Below are 20,018 nucleotides of genomic sequence, written 5' to 3' on the forward strand. Positions count from 1 at the left end.
GTATGGAATATTGCCAATCAGTCTTGCAGCAGCATTTTGAACTACTTGTAAGCGTTCAATTTGATATAGAGGGGCCCCAGCATATAAGCTGTTGGCATAATCCAGATGGGAGGTGATTAATGCCTGAGTTACTGTTCTGCGTGCCTCCTTAGGCAAAAATGGGAAGATCTTTCTCATCATTTTTAGTTTACCATAGCAGGCCGCAGTAACCTTATTAATTTGAGGGCCACAGGAGAGTGTATCATCAAATATAAACCCCAGATTGCGGGCAGAGTGAACCGGGGTAGGGGGGGGATTGAGTACCGTAGGCCACCATAATGAAGGTGGAATGGTCATTTTTTGATTAAAGAACAAGACCTCTGTCTTGTCTGTGTTAAGTCGTAGGTGGTTCGAGGACATCCAAGAGCAGATTTCGCCAAGACAATGGCGGAAACTGGAAAGGCTGGAGTCAGAGTGGTCTCTAAAAGAAAATATCAGCTGTGTATCATCAGCATAAGAGACCACTCTGACTCCGCATGCCTCCACCACCTTCGCCAGCGGGGCTAGGTAGACATTAAAAAACAGAGGACTCAACGCTGAGCCTTGTGGTACTCCACGTACTAGAGGTTTGCATCCTGATTTAAACGGTCTGAGCAGAACCCTCTGAAATCGTCCTTGAAGAAAGGACCTAATCCACGCCAGGGCGGTGCCGCCCAATCCTATATGCTCCAGTCGGTTTAGAAGAATTTTGTGGGACACCGTATCGAAAGCGGCGGATAGGTCGAGGAGGACCAACATGGCCTCCTCGCCCCTATCCACACACTCTCGCACAGTCTCCGATACCTCTAGCAAGGCGGTCTCCGTACTGAATCCAGCACGGAAACCAGACTGGGAGTCATGAAGAAGAGAGTTAGTCTCTAGGTATTCTGCCAGTTGTAATTAGACGGCCTTCTCCAAAACCTTCGCGGGTTTCGGAAGGAGGGAAATGGGCCGATAATTACTGAATTGTGTAGGGTCAGCATCAGATTTCTTTAGGATAGGCACCAGCAGTGCTTCCTTCCAGGCAGAGGGGAATTGGCCTCGTTGTAAAGATGCGTTCCAAATGGAAGTGAGTGGCTCCAACAGTAAGGTCGAGAGTTCGCTCATGATTTTAGAGGGAGCCGGGTCCAAAGGGGAGCCCGATTTGCACTGTAAAAGTAATTTAAGTGCCAAGTTAGGAGTGAGATCCTTGAAAGCTAATAGTGAGGGAGCAGAGTCATGGTTGTTAGAAACCGGGGGAAGGTGAAAGTCAGGTGCTCCATCTGAAGGGAAGGAGGATGCAATTTTTTCAATTTTTTCTTCAAAGAAATCCGATAGTCCATTGCAAAGAGACTGGTTGGCTGGATTGGTGGATGTCATGGCTGGGGGTTTTACAAAATCTTTAACGATTTTAAACAGCATCTTAGCAGAATTGTCAGCATCTTTAATTTGTGAGGCAAAAAACTCTTTCATGGCCAGTTTTTTTAGTTTAATAAATTTCTTAAGGGCTGTTTTATAGATAGTTTTTGCCTCAGTATCATAAGTACGTCTCCAGCTACGTTCTAATTGTTTGCAGTGACTTTTTTCTTTACGTAGCGTGGCTGAAAACCAGGGAGCAGAGGGGCGGGATCTTGCCGATGACACAGGTAGAAGCGGGGCAATTTCATCGATTGCAGCCGATAAGGTCATATTAAACTTGGTGACACAGTCATCAACATTTTCCTGTTCGGACTCTAAAGGGCAGCTAAATATCGATTCTAGAGCAGTACAGGTGATCTTGTGCCATTTGAAGTCACTTTCCTCGTAGTGCAAGGCCCTTGTAAATACGCCCCCATGTGTGCTTGGCAAATTTTCATTTTGATTGTTTGAGTTACATAGCCATGTTAAAAGTTATTGAAAAAAAGGTGCAAGTTCCTTAAAAAAACGTTTTCATGTGTATTAGGGCATTTTAAGTCTGTTCTCCCTTAAATGTAGGTGTATTATTGTTTTACATAAAATGTTTTTAAACTTTGTTTGAAATCAAATGCATGCATACTTAGGGCCAGATGTAGGTGGTCGTTTCAGGCCATTTACTGATCGGTTACGGCCGATTTCGGCCGTTTCCGACCGTTGAATGGCCAATCGGTATGTAGGGGCCTAAATCCAAGGCCACATGTAGGTAAATCTACATTTACAGAATCGGAAAAATTATTGGTTCGGTAAAATACCGAATCGGTAATTTTACCGATTCTGTAAATTTGCTATGTAGGGGGGAGTCTTTTGAGTACCAAAGGCCTTAACGAATCGGTATTTTAGCATAAAATGAAACTTCATGGTAAAATACTGATTCCGGTGTGCATGCACATGTGTGCTCGCACACCTATGTCATGTGAAAGGCAGACCTGCCCTTAGGGCTGGTTTGCCTGCCACATGGCACCTGTGCTTGTTTTGAGGGTGCCAGAGGGTGTCATAGTGATACCCCCTGCACCCTTGTGAATACTTTTATTTTATTTATTTTTATAGCATTGTTGAATCTAGTTCTTACTGTTATTGATTTACTGTTTGGTAATAGTGGTTAATAAAATTTTTTATTATATTTCACCACAGATTCAACTGCAGATTATTTGGAAATTAGACAATGCCATCTAAGGATAGAATTCGAAAGGCTACGAAACGTCAAAGACAGCAGTTACCTAACATTTTGCAGCAGTCCTCTACATTAGTATTACCTCAATGGACGAAGAGAACACCGGGTAAGAGAACGAAATCATTCCTTAAAAACATTTGTAGAAACAAAAGTATAACTACAGAACAAGTTTTAGTCCAGAAAAAGAGAGCCAATTTAAATGGAAAGGAGAGGCCCGTGAAAAAAGTTTGTGCTAGAGCAGGAGATAACTCTGTGCATGGCAGTAGAAGGGCAAATATTTTCAGGGACATTCGTAAGCGAATGTTCCGCAACAGGGTAATTGTCAATTTGCTAAAACAATTTTAAAAAGGTCAACAGAAGGTGTCATTTTATAAGAAAAAGAAAAATGTAGAGAAAATTATTGATCAGGCTTTCGAAATCAAGCGAAAGTTATTTATTTTGGTAATTAATAGAATTAGGAAACTAAACAAGGTAATCTATGTTTTCAAATCTAATAGTAGATGGAAGAGAGAAGTTAATCGAAGTAATTTTTGTGAAGTTTTCTTAGGAGAATGGATGCATAGTTCAAATAGTGAGGCATTTTTTAATGAGGAGAGTTATTTTCAGGACAATGTTTTGGTGCATGCAGTTGACAGCAGTGGTCGAGCATATGAGGTAAAAGATGGTCATCTGGTTGAAAAAGAAATACTTGTGTCTGCAGATGCAGAAGAGGCGCTAAGTGATGAGGTTTTAGGGAGACGTCCTAAGGGACCAGTGTATACCTGGAAGTGTAGTTCTATTTGCAGTGTGCGACAGGATTCCATCAATTTGCTTTGTGATTTTATACGGACATTTCATAAGAAAAGTGTAAAGCAAAAAATAAAGTTGTTGCAAGAATTAGATCCTTGCAGAGTGAGACAAGTGACAGGTTTGCGTGGTCATTCACTGGCTTGTCTTTCTAGGAGAGTATGCCAGAGTGTATTTCATCATTTCAGAATGCTAGCAGTGCATCATAATAAAGTGAGGAAATTAGTTAGAATGTTGTATTATGCTAAGAGTCCAGCAATTATGCTTAAAAAATTAAGCAGAGCTCTTTTGCATGGTTCTGAAGTAGATGTGAAGAATATTTGTCAAGAAATTGAGTTCTGTTATTTTGCTGGTAAAGAGAACAATGTTGATATTGAACCACTAGAAGATGGTAATGTGGAAGACAGTGAACAGATTTTCAGTACAGATAAGTTTCACAAGGAAATTTCCACGTTTATGGTGAAATCAAGTGAGAGGCCTAATTTCACTTGTGTGTGTTGTCAACGGACTTATTATAAGAATCAGACTAAGTTAGTGGATATATATGCAAAGAGTGATATGGAAAACAATACTGAATGGAAGGATTTTGCCACATACTTGATGGTAGAAAATTGTTTTGATTTGGGAGCAGACCAACGTATGTGTACTTATTGCTATAACAAATTAAACCAAAACCAGATGCCTGCTAGAGCGGTTTATAATAATCTGGAATTAGATGACATTCCTTCTGAATTGAAGGATTTAAATACTTATGAATCTATTTTGATTCAAAGTGTCCATCCCTTCCAGGCTATTGTACGAATGGAGCCAAAGACAAGGAAGTTGCCTCCATCAGATTTACAGAGAGGATTAAAGGGAAGGGTTGTTTATTTGCCTTTGGAATTGAAGAAAAACAATAATACAATTGGAGTAGAGAAAGTGGAAGAGGAACCTCTGGTTATCATAGTTAATGGTGTTCCGACAAAGAGTAAGAAAATCTGGCAAGATTTAGTGGATGTTAGGAAAGTTAAAAAGGCAACATTGTATTTGATAAAAAATAATAAGTACTACAAGAATGTATGTGTTGCAGAAGAGGAAGTAAGTGAAGAAGAGGACAGCGATTTGTGTCCTGGTCAAATTGAGAAAGTAGAAGCCTCTAAAAAGGAAGAAATATATGAACATTATAGTGTTCATCCTTTGCATTCCAAGGAAGTCATGGGAAATGCTATTGAGTTGTTTCAAATGAAACAAGCCAAAGGGAGTCCCATTAGTGTTTGGGAGGAAAGTTTGGAAGCTCGATGTTTCCCACAGTTATTTCCCACAGGTCGAGGAGGACGATATGATGAGCGACCTGTTCAAATTCCTGCTTCAGAATACCAGACTTTACGATTGTATACAGAAGATCCTAGGTTTCGACAATGTATTCCCTATTTATTTCATCTACCGTTTGAACGTGATCTCTCTGGATTGTCTTATGCAGTGAACCACATCTTGAAAAGTGGTGTACAACTGCGAAATATCTCGGCAAGGGACTTTATGGATAAAGTCAATGTGCAAGACAGTATTTTGGATTCTCACCTGATTAATCTCATGGCTTGTCAGCGTGGTACTAATGAGTATTGGTACCGCCGTCATGGTGACTTAAAATGTATGCTGAGGAACTTAGGAACTCCCACATGGTTCCTCACTCTCAGCTGTGCTGAGTATGGCTGGGAAGACTTACTTGAATTTCTACGAGAGGCAAATGGAAACATTGAAAATATTGAATTCAAGACACCCGGAGAACTGTGCTCTTTGGATCCTGTGAATGTATGCAGATACTTCAATCATAGATTTGAAGCTATGATGTCTTTCATCACGAACAAGAAAAATCCACCTCTTGGAGAGGTGTTGGATTTCTTCTGGAGAAAGGAGTATCAAGCAAGAGGTGCTCCTCATATACATATGTTGCTATGGATCAAAGATGCACCCAAATTTGGAACAGATCCGGATGACTTAGTGATGAGTTTCATAGAACAGTATGCTACATGTGCTGTTCCAAAGACAAACGAAGACAAAAGTCTAAGAGAACAAGTTTTACGGTTTCAAAGCCATCGTTGTGGAAAGTACTGTCGTCGTAAATTCAGAAACAAGGACAAGTACTACACCAAATGTCGTTTTGCATTTCCACGGTCGGTGATATCAAAAGGAAGAGTTAACAATTTGATGTCATCGCTGCGACATAATGTGACGAGGAAATCACCCAAAAACACATACAATTTAAAAAGAAATGAAGAGTCCAAGTACATCAACGACTACAACCCAGTCATTTTGTCCATGTGGAATGCTAACATGGATATACAGTTTGTGGCTGACAACGGTATGGCTGTGGCTCGGTATGTGACGTCTTACATCACCAAAAAAGAAAAGACAGAACTGAAGGATATGTGGGAGGATATTTTCCATGAAAAGAGCCTCAGTAAGAAGTTGTACAGTTTCAGTCTGAAGATGTTGTCGCATCGAGAAATCGGAGCTTATGAATGTTCTGACCGGTTATCTTCAGCAAGTCTCTATGCCAAATCTAGGAGTATCATTTGGGCGAGTCTTGGTCTTGCTGCAACGCGTAATCGAGTTCTGAAACCTGTATGGGAAATTGAGTATTTGGCTGAGAAGGAGCCAAACAGTACAGATATTTTGAAGACCAACATGTTGGATACATATTATCCAAATAGAAGCAGTCACCTGGAGAATGTTTGTCTGTATGATGTTCTTCAAAATTACGTTTTCAAGAGGAACATCCAAGAAGATATTGATAAAGGAATGTATGCTGTAATTGGAAGTGAGGGATGTCTGGTCAAGCAAAAAAAATGTCAATTGATAAACCATCGAAAATTAAATTGCGAATCTCCAGAAAGAAAAGAGTTTTTCTATTTAGCTCTTTTGCAAATTTTCAAACCTTGGCGTGCAGAAGAGGAACTGCTTGGGGATTTCCTCTGTTACGAAGACTCTTTCAATGCAGCCAAGGAGTCCATAGAATGTCCTGTTTTTCCAAAATATCTAGAAATGTTGAATGCAGAAATCGAGCAGGAAGCAACAATTGCAGCCGAGATTGCTAGAGACAGTTCTCAGGACAGTCAGAGTTCTGTTTCAATGAGTCAGGATCCACTAGGAGAACCAGTTATCGAAAATGAAGCTGCCACTGCCATGATTGAAGTGGAAAGAGCCATGGCACATGCTCAGGAGGATGCGGATAGCTTAGAAGATTTGGAAAGACAACTTAACGTTGAGCAGAGGAAAATATATGACGAAGTTACCAACCAAATTGAGCATGGATTAAGTCATGAGAAGAAAGAGTGCTCATGTACGTCGTTGAAGCCTGTCCGACTATACGTGAGTGGAGAAGCAGGAACTGGAAAAAGTTTCCTCATTAAAGCAATTTCATGTTATCTGCAGAAAAGGACTGAGTCATCGCTGTCTTGTGTTGTCACCGCTCCAACTGGACTGGCAGCTCATAACATTAAAGGGATTACTTTGCATCGGTTACTGATGCTGCCAGTGGAGCATGATAACAAATTACAATATCACAAGTTATCTGGGGATGCTTGTTGTGAAGTATCTAGAGTGTTGAAGAAGATGAAACTTCTTATCATTGACGAAGTAAGCATGGTTTCCAATGTCATGCTTGCCTTTGTGCATTTGAGAATGCAGGAAGTTCTTAAAACAGAGTATGATGTGTTATTCGGTGGCAAACACATCATTGTTTTTGGTGATCTTCTGCAGCTGACACCAGTGAAAGGACAACCAGTGTTTAAACTGCTTACACATGAAGATACCAAGAAGTGCCAGGGAGCATTGGCAACGTTAACCTATGGTTAAACTTCAGTTATGCTGAGCTGCGTGAAAATATGCGTCAGGCGAAGGACGAAGATTACAAGAATATTCTACAAGATGTTAGAATCGGGAAAGTGACTGAGCGTGGTAAAGAAGCTTTACATGCACGCTTACTGTCAAATTTATATCCAGAAGAAGACGTTTTGCCAGAGAATATTTTTCAGAAAATTACTGTGAAGAAATCTGGAATATGTTTGATGCCAACTCTTGAAGAATGTTCCATCTTCAACAACAAAATGTTGAATTTAGAAAAACAAGAGATTGTGAAACTGGAAGCTATTGACAAAATAGAGCATATGGGAGCAACAATTATTTTGTCAGAGAATTTGAAATCTAAATTGGATTCATTAGAGAAGACTATATCTAAAACTGCGGGTTTTGAAAAGACTTTGAATGTGTGCTTAAATAGCCGAATCATTTTGAGAAGGAATTTACATGTTGAAAGAGGTCTGGTAAATGGATCAATGGGTAATGTTGTTGATTTTGAGAAATACAGAAGTAGAGATGGAATTGAATTTTTAAAAATTAAATTTGATGGCATTGAGGAAGTACAGCTAATTGGTCGTTGCTCTGCTAGGTTTTTGCTTGTAAAAGACTTATATGTTCGCCGTAAGCCGTTTCCTGTTTGCTTGGCATATGCGGTGACAATTCATAAATCGCAAGGTTTAAGTGTAGACACTGCTTTAGTGAATATTGGCAGTTCTGTATCCAAAGAGGGTATGGCTTATGTAGCATTGTCACGAGTCAGAACTTTATCGGGATTGTACTTGATTGACTGTGATGTCACAAACATTTGTGCGGATCTAGATTGTGTTAAGGAATACAATAGGTTAAGAAGAGAGTATGCGCCACATTTGCCTCAATATCCTTTGTTTGAGAAACATGTGGTAGGCCGGAAACGAAGAAATATCAGTAATAGTAGTGAGGTTGTAGCAAAAAGACCAAAAGTCGATGAACCAAAAATTGTAAGCAGGAATAAAATGAATTCTGTTGAAGATGTTGTTGGTTTTAAATTTGAAAATAGTTCTGGTGTCAACTGCTATGCTAATGTAGTGGTTAATGTTCTCTTTTCACTAGAGACTTTCAAAGAACAGATTGTGAGCAATTCGGAACAAAGTTTATGTTGTTTGTTGAATTCTGTGTTAGAGAAATGTAGTGGTGATAGAACCAGAGTAGAAAGTGTGTCTGAAATTCGTTTTCTATTAGACGAATGTTCAGGTCAAACAGAATTCTCTGAAAATATTCAGCAGGATTGTCAGGAGTTTTTAATGTATATGCTTGATGTATTGCAAGATGCGGGTGTAGATGTAGATTATCTATTTGGCCTTTCTTATCAATGGCAGCATGACTGTGAGAACTGTAGGCTATCAAGTACTACTAGTGTAGACTCAGAAAGATTTATATATTTAACTTTGCCTGACAGTAAATCAGTATCCTTCAATAAGCTAGTAAAGGCAGCCGATCAAACATGGAGTGCAGCCAATGTAAGTCTGGAATGCTGTCGACGTTAATTTTACGAAGTAATGGCCAGTATGTCATTTAATGTTCCAACGATGTAGGCCTGATGGAACTAAATTGACAACTTTAATTAATAATTTTGTGGCTTCGCAGTTGTCAATATCAGGAAGGACTTGTATAACTACTGCAATTATATATCATAACGGTCCTTCAAATAATTCAGGACATTATACAGCTTATTTGAAATCTGGAAACGGTTGGTCATTCTGCAATGATTCTGTTTTAACTTTCAAAAAAAGATTGCCTTTCCACCTTCAAAATTCTTACCTGGTGTTCTTACAACCAAAACTTTAGGAAAGGAAGCTTGGGATTTGTTTAGAGGAATTTACAGAGGTTTTAATGGCTCCTACTATATATGGCCTTGTGGATAATTGTAGTACAGAGCGAAAACTGTTTGTTTTTATAAGCAAAGTCAAGCAGCAGATCAAAATAAGGAGTAGAGGAAATGTAAGTCTGCAATGCTGTCCACATTATTCATGGAAACTTATGGATGAAATGTCATTTTACAATTTCAACTACATAAACTTGAAGAAAATAAGTTGTCCAGTCTAATTAAAAATGTTTTGGCTACACATTCATCGATTTCAGGAAGAACATTTGCAACTGCAGCTATTATATAATATGCTGGTCCTTTGACAACATCTGGATATTACACAGCTTATTTGAAATTTAAAAAATGGCTAGTCTTTCAGCAAACATTACCAATTGAGTATGAAGCAATGTTGCCTTTTGACTTGATTTTTGAAGTCAGAATTTAGGGTAGGTAATTGGACTATAATGATTCGAGGTGTTCCTGTAACTTAGTGTGCTGTTTCAAATTGCTTTGTATGTCTCAGTTTTCTTAAAACAATTGAGTTTATCTTTCAGAAAGTGGCGGGCAGAAAATAGTAACAGCACAACAGAGTATAAACTGTTCATAGGATATCCTTTGACGTCATAGAAAGTAAGTTACTTTGGAGAAGTTCCTATTTCTGCGTATTTATATTATTTGGGTTTTTTAAACACAATCATTTTGATTGTGTTTTTTTTCCCCACTGTTATATGATGAATACCTTCAACTCACTGTTTTTAGTGAAATTTGATAATTTCTGATAACAGCAAAAATAAACCATTAAATATGTTTAATTAATTTTCTACTTTGAATTGTGATTTCTAATATGTATATGGATTGGTGTGGCTCACTGGTTAGAGGCGACAGACCCAGAAGCAGAGGTTGTCCCGGGACCAGGGTTCGATTCCTGACGCGGCAGGATCTTGGGCCATGGTCAGCGGACTCAATAATTCTCGCCTCGGTGCCTACTCTAACCATGGGTCCCACTCAGCAACTTTGGGCAATAGCTTGCTTAATCTCTACTAACGGCCCCATCAGCGCCGAGGATGCCTGGCTTCACCTTGGGGATGCCCAGGAGGGACTATCTCACAGGGAAAGCCAGGATGGGTTCCCCAGCGGTATACAGTGCTGGGACGCCTCTTTGCTGGGGCAGCTGTGCGCTTTACTATTATACATCTTTATTATAATTCGTCTGGCACTCCTAGTTTTTCTTTTTACTGTTAATTCACAGGTTCATTTATGTGCTACTCACTCCTTTAGTGCTTTGTCTAAGGGCACTTTTTCTTCAATGAATAAAAATAGAGAAAATGGAAATTCCACTTGCAGGTGGAGGTGTGCACAAAGTTAACATGACCTCAGTGGTCTCATATTGATCCTTTCACCATTTGTATCAAAAAAACTCTTGATAACTTCCAGTTTAAGACTTTTCATCATTATTTTTTATTTTCTTCATTTTCCAAAATCAGTATGAATTAATCCATTCATTCATGACGATTTTTTGCTTAAACATTTAACTTCTACCCAATGCATTTCGGGGCGAGGTTGAGCCTTCCTCGGGGGTCGTCATGAATGAATGGATTAATTCATACTGATTTTGGAAAATGAAGAAAATAAAAAATAATGATGAAAAGTCTTAAACTGGAAGTTATCAAGAGTTTTTTTGATACAAATGGTGAAAGGATCAATATGAGACCACTGAGGTCATGTTAACTTTGTGCACACCTCCACCTGCAAGTGGAATTTCCATTTTCTCTATTTTTATTCATTGAAGAAAAAGTGCCCTTAGACAAAGCACTAAAGGAGTGAGTAGCACATAAATGAACCTGTGAATTAACAGTAAAAAGAAAAACTAGGAGTGCCAGACGAATTATAATAAAGATTTATTCAGAAGCAGTCTACCCCACGTCCGGGCACCGTCAATCCAGGGAGATGAATTTGGAAGATATAGCTCAAATAATGACGAATAAAGCAGAGACTTTAGCTTACACTGTCGAAGAAGCCGAACAGATCTATGGGCTAATCAAGGAAACCAGAGCATTCAGCCCACAAACAAGCACAGCAAATCAATTACTGAAACAGCTTGAATACATCAGTAAACAGGAAATAAATCAGCGTTTACACGCCACAACATTGATACACTATCACAGAAACAAAAGAATCCCAAGGGTATTAAGAATTGCCTTAAAACCTATGCTATGCAGGAACAATAAAGCTTTTTTAAATAGATGGTACCAAATTTTAAACAAATGCAGTTTGGATCTAATTCTTTTGATCGTGGAAGAGCTCTCGAAAGAACTAAAACTAGTGGAAGAGGAACTCAATGGCATCAAACAAGAATTAAACCAACACGAAGACTTAACAGAACTACTAGAGGACACTAATAAAAAATTGGAGAAGTATGCAAAAGAAATTGAGGAAAGGAAAATCAAAAAGTATAAAAGAGATACCATTGATTATAAGTTGGAAGAAGTTTATAGTTGGGCAGAAGTTTACAATCAAAGAAAGTGGCAACAACCATCAACCAACAAAAGTTCATCACAAGAGAGTGTGGTATCTGACTCTGAAACAACCCAAAACAGAAAACCACTGAATAAACAAACACAAAGGGAACGAAGAGACCAATTGGATAAAACGGCTTTTTTAGATATAAGTCCAGCGGCAAACAATGCTCCGTCCACGAGCGTAACAACAGGAGAACCGTCAAAACCAGGAGGGGAAAAAGAAAAAGCAAAGGAATCCGAAGCAGAACGAGAATTGAGATCGAAGAAAAAGAAAACAACCTTGTCATAAATATATCTGACAAACAACTAACCAAGGCACAAACAAATGTGTTAAATAAAGGTTTGACTTTTGTTCCAATTTACAGATCCAATGCCCAAGAAACTGAAATATCTGTTTTCAAATTTCTTCGTGTGTTACGGTTAAAAAATTTCTTCAATAATGTACAACCTACCGAAGGACCAACAAGTGACCTCAAAGAATTCAGAACCAAAAGTACGTTTTGTGCACCTACATCACACAAAACCATTGATGCCTATGAAAGAGTGATTACCAGTGAGATGAAAAAGATAAATTATTCTAGTGGTTCTAAAAGTAATTTCTCAAGGAAAGAATGGCAAACTTTGAAATCTTTGACTGAAATGACAGAGATAACAATACAAAAAGCGGATAAAGGGGGAGTAATTGTAATAATGAACACCGAGTTTTACAAAGACAGTGTACGGGCTCACCTTCAAGACACCAACACATATCAGAAACTGGAAGAAGATCCAACAAATACATTCTCCGTTACTCTCAAAACTATTCTGGATAGAGCCTTAGAAATGAAATGGATATCAACTAAAACATATCAATTCTTGAACAGTAAATATCCCAGGAGGCCGCAGTTCTACATGTTGCCGAAAATTCACAAGAACGCGAACAAACCACCTTTCAGACCGATCGTGTCAGCATGTGGCTCACTATCAGAACCACTAGGTCAATACCTAGATTGGTTTTTACAACCACTAGTACAGAAATGGAGTACTCACATCAAAGACACTACTTCCTTCTTGAACCTATTGATGACACTCGATATTCCATCTAACCAGGAAGTATGGTTATGTACGATCGATGTGACAGCATTGTACACGTCCATCCCTCATAATGAGGGAATTGAAGCAATGGAATGGTGTTTACTTGAAAATGAGATCATTGGATCGGATAAAGTGTTTTTGCTTGAGATATTACAATTTGCATTGCTACACAGTTATCTCCAATGGGAAGGGGAATTTTATGGACAATGCAGTGGAACATCCATGGGGTTTGCGGGGGCACCGTCCTACGCAAACACCTTCATGGCAAAGTTTGAGAACGACCACATTTTGAACAATTCAAACTGGACACAAAGCCTGATTACATTTAAAAGATATATTGATGATATCTTCATAATCTGGCGTGGCACAAAAGAAAAACTTATGGAGAATATTCAAGACTTGAATTTACAACATGAGAGACTGAAATTTACATACCAAATGGATCAGAATGAACTACCGTTTTTGGATGTGTTGATAAACATGGAACAAGGGAAGATCAGTACGAGTGTATTTACAAAAGAAACAGATAGAAAGAGTTGTTTACATTACACAAGTTTCCATCCTTATTCGCTCAAGAAACATTTACTTCTATCCCAGTTTATACGACAGAAAAGGATTACATCTGATCCCATTAATTTAGCCACCACGTTCGAAAAACAGATCCAAAAATACTTAAAACGAGGATATCCTGAGTCTCTGTTAGAAGAATCCAAGAATAAAGTAACAGCCATGACTAGAGAAACACTACTTCACTCTAAAGAAAAGTCTGACACTAAACCTACAGTATGTGTACTAAAACATTCTATGCAATCAGCGAAAATTGCGAACATTATGAGACAACATTGGTGTTTGATCACGGAAGAGCCAGATCTACAATCACTGTTTTCAAAAAATATCACATTTGCATATCATCGATCAAAGAATATGAAAGAATTACTGAAAAAGCAAACATCTGAAGATTTGGGTGCAATTTATAAAGGCATGCAGAGATGCGAAAACTGTATGCATTGTAACAATGTGATAGTGGGAAGAATGTTTACGCATCCTATGACTGGAAAAAAGATTCCATTAACACATTCAAGCACTTGTGACACCAAAGGAGTAATTTATGGAATCAAATGCCCATGCGGGAAACTATATATTGGTCAAACTGAGCGCAAGATTAAAATAAGGATTACGGAACACAAAAGCAATATTCGTTTGAAGAATGTCAAGTCAACATTGGCAACTCATTGGGCTTAATCAGGTCATAACATAGCTCAGTTACGTTTCACTATACTAGAGGTGATTAAACCAAGATTGGATCAGGACACTCACAAACAGAGACTAAGATCTGAATATTTTTGGATTCATAAATTGGGAAGTCTACATCCACAGGGATTAAATGACAGGATAGAATTATCCTGTTTTTTATGAATAGCTTAGAAAAGCTTTGCTAAACTCCTGTTAATAGCATATTGAACATTGAACCATGATCCCATTCCAAGATGGCTGACACGTAATCACATTTCTCAATGTTTAGCATTTTGTTTATGTCTTTTCCTTAGAGTAAATTATTTAATGATTCTATCCTGTACATGAACAGGGTGATGTTGGTTTTTACAGTTTATTTGAAATTGCCGAAATTTTCATAAGTCTCTGAGTATATCGCGTAAATATGGGTTTGCACATGAACAGCTCTTTAAATTTTGCCGCGATGCCATATGATACTCACTGGTGCTAGAATTATAGTTTGTATTACATTAATAGAACAACTCGCTAGGAATCGAGTAGCGATCACGTGATCGCGATAGGAACCAATCACTGATGTCATCACTAGTTAAAATACATTCGGACATGTCTCATGCATAGCGATTGGTGAAAAAAAACGGCGCGCGATTCTTGGCATTTAACTGTAAGTAAGAACGGAACGCTTGCTTCATAGCTTGGTAAACTTTATTTTACGAGTAGAATATATTATTTAATCGATTGTTAGGATACGTTGAAGTAAGGTGACTCTTTGAAATTGCCAAAAACAAGTCATTTTCAAACGGCAATGGAATTTGTGTGTAACAGATCATGGTATTGGGTGCAATTCATATTCACTCGTGAATGAGTAGGATGACAAACGTAAGAGAGTGGTGTGTATTCAATATAGTTATTTTGTTGCTATTTTGTTGCTTTTAAGAAATTGAATAGCTAGAAACTGATCAATTGATAGAATAGCTGTAATGCTCATGAAATTCCTTGTTTCCCTCACAGACCCCCGAGGAAGGGTCAACCTCGACCCGAAATGCATTGGGTAGAAGTTAAATGTTTAAGCAAAAAATCGTCATGAATGAATGGATTAATTCATACTGATTTTGGAAAATGAAGAAAATAAAAAATAATGATGAAAAGTCTTAAACTGGAAGTTATCAAGAGTTTTTTTGATACAAATGGTGAAAGGATCAATATGAGACCACTGAGGTCATGTTAACTTTGTGCACACCTCCACCTGCAAGTGGAATTTCGATTTTCTCTATTTTTCTTCTTTACTAGTATACCACATTTAACATTTAACATTCATTTTGTCTTATGCTCACTGTTTTTTACCATCTTGTATTAATTTAAATGTTTTTGTTCTTTTTTACACAGATTAAAAGTATGAAAATGATAATACAGTACGGAAATGACAATTATAAGGTAAGCGTTTAGTACTCTTTACGTTACATGTCTATCAGATTTAACTTTTATTACTTCCTCTGCTTCTTTTTTTGAACCCTTAGTTTCCTGTCTTTGCTACTTCCTTCATTTCTTTTTCTATTACTTATTTATACTACTCTTTTCACTTCTTTTATCAGTCCCTCTTTCAACAGTAACTGTGTGTTACTCCCTCTATTTTTCTATCTTTTCACATTACTCTCTGTTTATTAACTCGTCTTTTTTTTTAAAAAAATGTTTTTACTTCGCTCCCAGTTCGCGTACCCGAATGCTAACCGGGAAGCGTATCAAAAGAAATAGAGGATGCTAGAGTGCTAAACATTCTAGCAATTTTTTTTAAAAGGGAAGGTAGTTCTGAAAAGAACTTTTTTTTATTATTTTTGATGTTTTATATTTTTTTTGTATTTTTTTGGAAGAAGGGAAAACAAAAATGATTTACTTCAAAGGGCTCAACAGGAGCAACAACAAAAAAAAATTACTTTCTAGGACGTTTTGGACATTGATGATTTTCATATGATCTATTTATTAAAGTAATACTCATTTCTCCGCATGAAATTAATTTTCCACACTGTACACAAGTGAATCTCATCTGCCCAAAGTTCTTTTGCAGATTTGGAACCGTTTCCCTTGCCTCTGACTCACTTATTGCTAAGTCATTGGTGGATGTTTTTGCCGGTCGGGGGTTATCCACCAAATCTCGAAATTGCGCTTTGGAATAATTAAGAGTCTCCATGTGCCGATGCATGGTATGATTACCAAAGCTATATTTTTTTCAGTCCCTCTCGAGAGTGTTTTTTTGCAGATGAGGCAGGTAACGTACCTGGCATTAACTTTCTTTTCATGAGAAGGAAAAGAAAAAAATTGCCAGATAAAATTCACTTTCACCCGGGACGTTCTTGGCATTTCTTTCAGAAAGCCACTTGTCTCTTGCTCCTGTTCCTCGTCTTCCTCTTCTTCTTCTTCCTGGTCGAAGATGACCTGGCTAGTCGGTTCTTTCTTCTTTGGTGGTGGTGGAGGTGGTGGAGATCCACCAGCTGCAGCTAATAGAAATGCCATGTCTTAGCAAACAAAAACAGGTCTTTCTCTCATAAAAATGAAAGTCGGAGTGAGGAAAAAAGGTGAGACTTTCATCATTTGAGAAAAGAAAATGTTCTAAACCAATGAAAAGTGTTTGTTTTATGTCATATGATCAAGCGTTCCATCATTAGGAAACTAAAAGTAAAATCAACCAATGAAAAGTTTTAGTAACTAGTCACATGACCTGTTATGCTTACGTTCCGCGTTCCGCGCCTCGGATCGATTCCGGGGCTTTACGTTTCGCGCCTTGGTTCGCGTTCCAGAACGCTTCCGGGTGCGCTAACGCAGTACGTCATAAGGGGCATTACGTAGTAACGCGATATGTTGCGTTTACGGGACGCGTCACGATGTGCCTTTCTAACGCGGTATTTGCACTAACGGAACGTTTACCGGTTCGCGGATCGGCAACGAAACAAGAATAAAATAATTTAAACTATAATATAAATTGAATTAAAAAAATATAATACAAATATATATAAAATATATTTGTGAATTAGAATAAAAATATATGTTACAGCTATAGATATTAGCTTTTAAAAAAGCCAATGAAATTCACTGAAAAAACCATAGGTTATAGACCATATATAGTTAGGGATTAGCATTTACAAAACCAAGAAAATTCACTGAAAAAACCATTAGTTATAGACCATATATAGTTAGGGATTAGCATTTACAAAACCAAGAAAATTCACTGAAAAAACCATTGGTTATAGACCATATATAGTTAGGGATTAGCATTTACAAAACCATAATTTACTCGCACAAAACCATAGAAATTCGCATATATAGTTATGTTATGTATAGTTAGTTGCAATAACTATATATCGCGCACCCGCAATCCACTGCTGATGATGTCACATATTGCATCATTCATGACATGGTCAGTGACATCACTGATGACTTCACTGATGACATCTCAAATGACATCAATGATGACAACTCAAATGACATTACTGATGACATCACTGATGATATCTCAAATGACATCACTGATGACATCACTGTTGACATCACTGATGACATCACTGATGTCATCTCAAATGACATTACTGATGACAACTCAAATGACATCACTGATAACATCACTGATGACATCTCAAATGACATCATTGATGACATCACTGATAACATCTCATTTGACATTACTGATCACATCATTGATGATATCATTCATGTGATAAAACGATGAACCTCTTCAGACTCTAATATAACCTTAGATACAATCAGTGTAAACAGACACTCACGGACTTTCACTCATCCATGGAGTTACTCACACACCTAGTCAGTCATGCAAAGAATCAATTACACCTCCATTCCCTCAACTATACAGTTATACACACCTTACTTATTAAAACATATACTAACACATATTTACTCTCTTATACAATCCCTGATACAAGTTCACAATGATCCATACAGCACTCACACATTTACTGGCTCTTATGCACAGTTATTTATATATGCCAACTCTCACATGTACTGTGTTTTACATATGTACTTACTTTAACATGTAGCACTGAGATATCCATTCACTCACCAATACACTCGTACACAGTCAACCACCCATACAGCTGTTTCCACATACACTTTTGAACCCATACATCTAGTGAATCAACTGCTCACACATCTATGCACAGAGTCATACACCTCCCAGCCACCCACACACATACTCAGTCTCCCATACAAATACCTGGGCAACCAAACAATAACCCATATAGTTATCATATAGCTACTGATCAACACATGCAGCAGATTACATAACAACAGACATAATAATGCACAAATTAAGACAGTTTAGTCACTAACCCATGCACTCAGTGAAACATATTTAATCATTCTCTCATACAGTCAGTCATGTACCTACTAAATCCTTCATCCAGACACTTATACATCCACTTATTCTTCAATATGTAAGACATAATTTTACTTTACAGAAACATACAGTCACTGGATGATGTCATCAGTGATGTCATCAGTGATGTCATTTGAGATGTCATCAGTGAAGTCATCAGTGATGTCACTGACCATGTCATGAATGATGTAATATGTGACATCATCAGCAGTGGATTGCGGGTGCGCGATATATAGTTATTGCAACTAACTATATATGCGAATTTCTATGGGTTTGTGCGAGTAAATTATGGTTTTGTAAATGCTAATCCCTAACTATATATGGTCTATAACCAATGGTTTTTTCAGTGAATATATATATATATATATATATATATATATATATATATATATATATATATATATATATATATATATATATATATATATATATGTCCAAACACACCTTCCCTCGAGGCCCCTGGAAGCGAGTTGCACACGAACATAGGCAATTCCTTTATTGCTAGATGCACGAACCAAAAAGCTCTTTCCCTACGCGTTTCAGCGTGAGCCTTGATCACAGGAATTAACTGCTTTGACATCGGGCACTTCCAGGTCTATCCCACCTGCTTTACATTTGAAGCCCTCTTTAGGCCCGCCCCCAATGTGGCGAAGCATCGTGGTCCCGGTAGTCCCAACAAAAATATTGTGTCCTTGAATAGGTTACATGGTCCGTGAAAGTCATCTTTACAGAGGGCCAAATGTTCCCTTCATAGACGCATATCAACATCCAGAAGGGCCCAGAAAACGCAGTGAATCTGCGATGGTACAGGCAGCTCGTACTGAAATCCTCCAGGCTGCTCTGTGCCGTTTTACTGGTGGTGCAAAACTCCTACCGGCACTGGGCTGTGCCGTGATAATTTGTACAAACACACCTTCCCTCGAGGACCCAGGAAGCGAGTTGCACACGAACATAGGCAATTCCTTTATTGCTGGATGCACGAACCAAAAAGCACTTTCCCTACGCGTTTCAGGGTGAGCCTTGATGACGGGAATTAACTGCTTTGACATTTGAATGTTTTGTAGGCGGGTACGTTTTGATTTATGTTTTTTAAATTGAATTCTCATATTTTGTAATTAGATATGTACTGATGATCAAGGGATTTACAACTGATTGCCAGTGGCGTCACTAGGGGGGTGCGGGGGGTGCGGACCGCACCGGGTGACACCAGTACCTGGGGTGACACCAAATGGTTATACTGTGTTGGCTGCTGGAAAACCTATGCAGCGTCGCCTCTGCCATTGAATGGGCCCTGCAGTCCTTTCAGTAGACTTCCTCTCTTGCGCTCCGGTGGACTGTTATGACCAGAACCTTTGATTACTTTAGGGTGTATAATCTCGCACAGTGTCAGCTAAATTTGATCGGTAATACTGGCTTATATTAGTAGCGGTTGAATCTCAGTCTTGACAAGCTGCCTGCCAGTGCCCTGGCGTTCACACACAGTCTAGTCTCTTTGCGCTGTACACAGTACTTTTGAGGAGCCCTGCGCCAAGCGGCATAGTTGAAGTCGCACTCTGGTCAGTGGTGACAAAGTAGCGATAGTGTCACTTAGAGTCGTTGAAATGTCACTCAATTACACTGAAATTACGAACAGGTCACACATAAGCAATGTAAAACCTTGGCTATGCATGGAGCTGAAAAAGCGTGTTCTGTTCAAATAAAAAACATACGGCAACACGCCTTTGC

This window comes from Lissotriton vulgaris, chromosome 3_1 (genome assembly GCF_964263255.1).
Source record: "Lissotriton vulgaris chromosome 3_1, aLisVul1.2, whole genome shotgun sequence".
NCBI classification, from domain to species: domain Eukaryota; kingdom Metazoa; phylum Chordata; class Amphibia; order Caudata; family Salamandridae; genus Lissotriton; species Lissotriton vulgaris.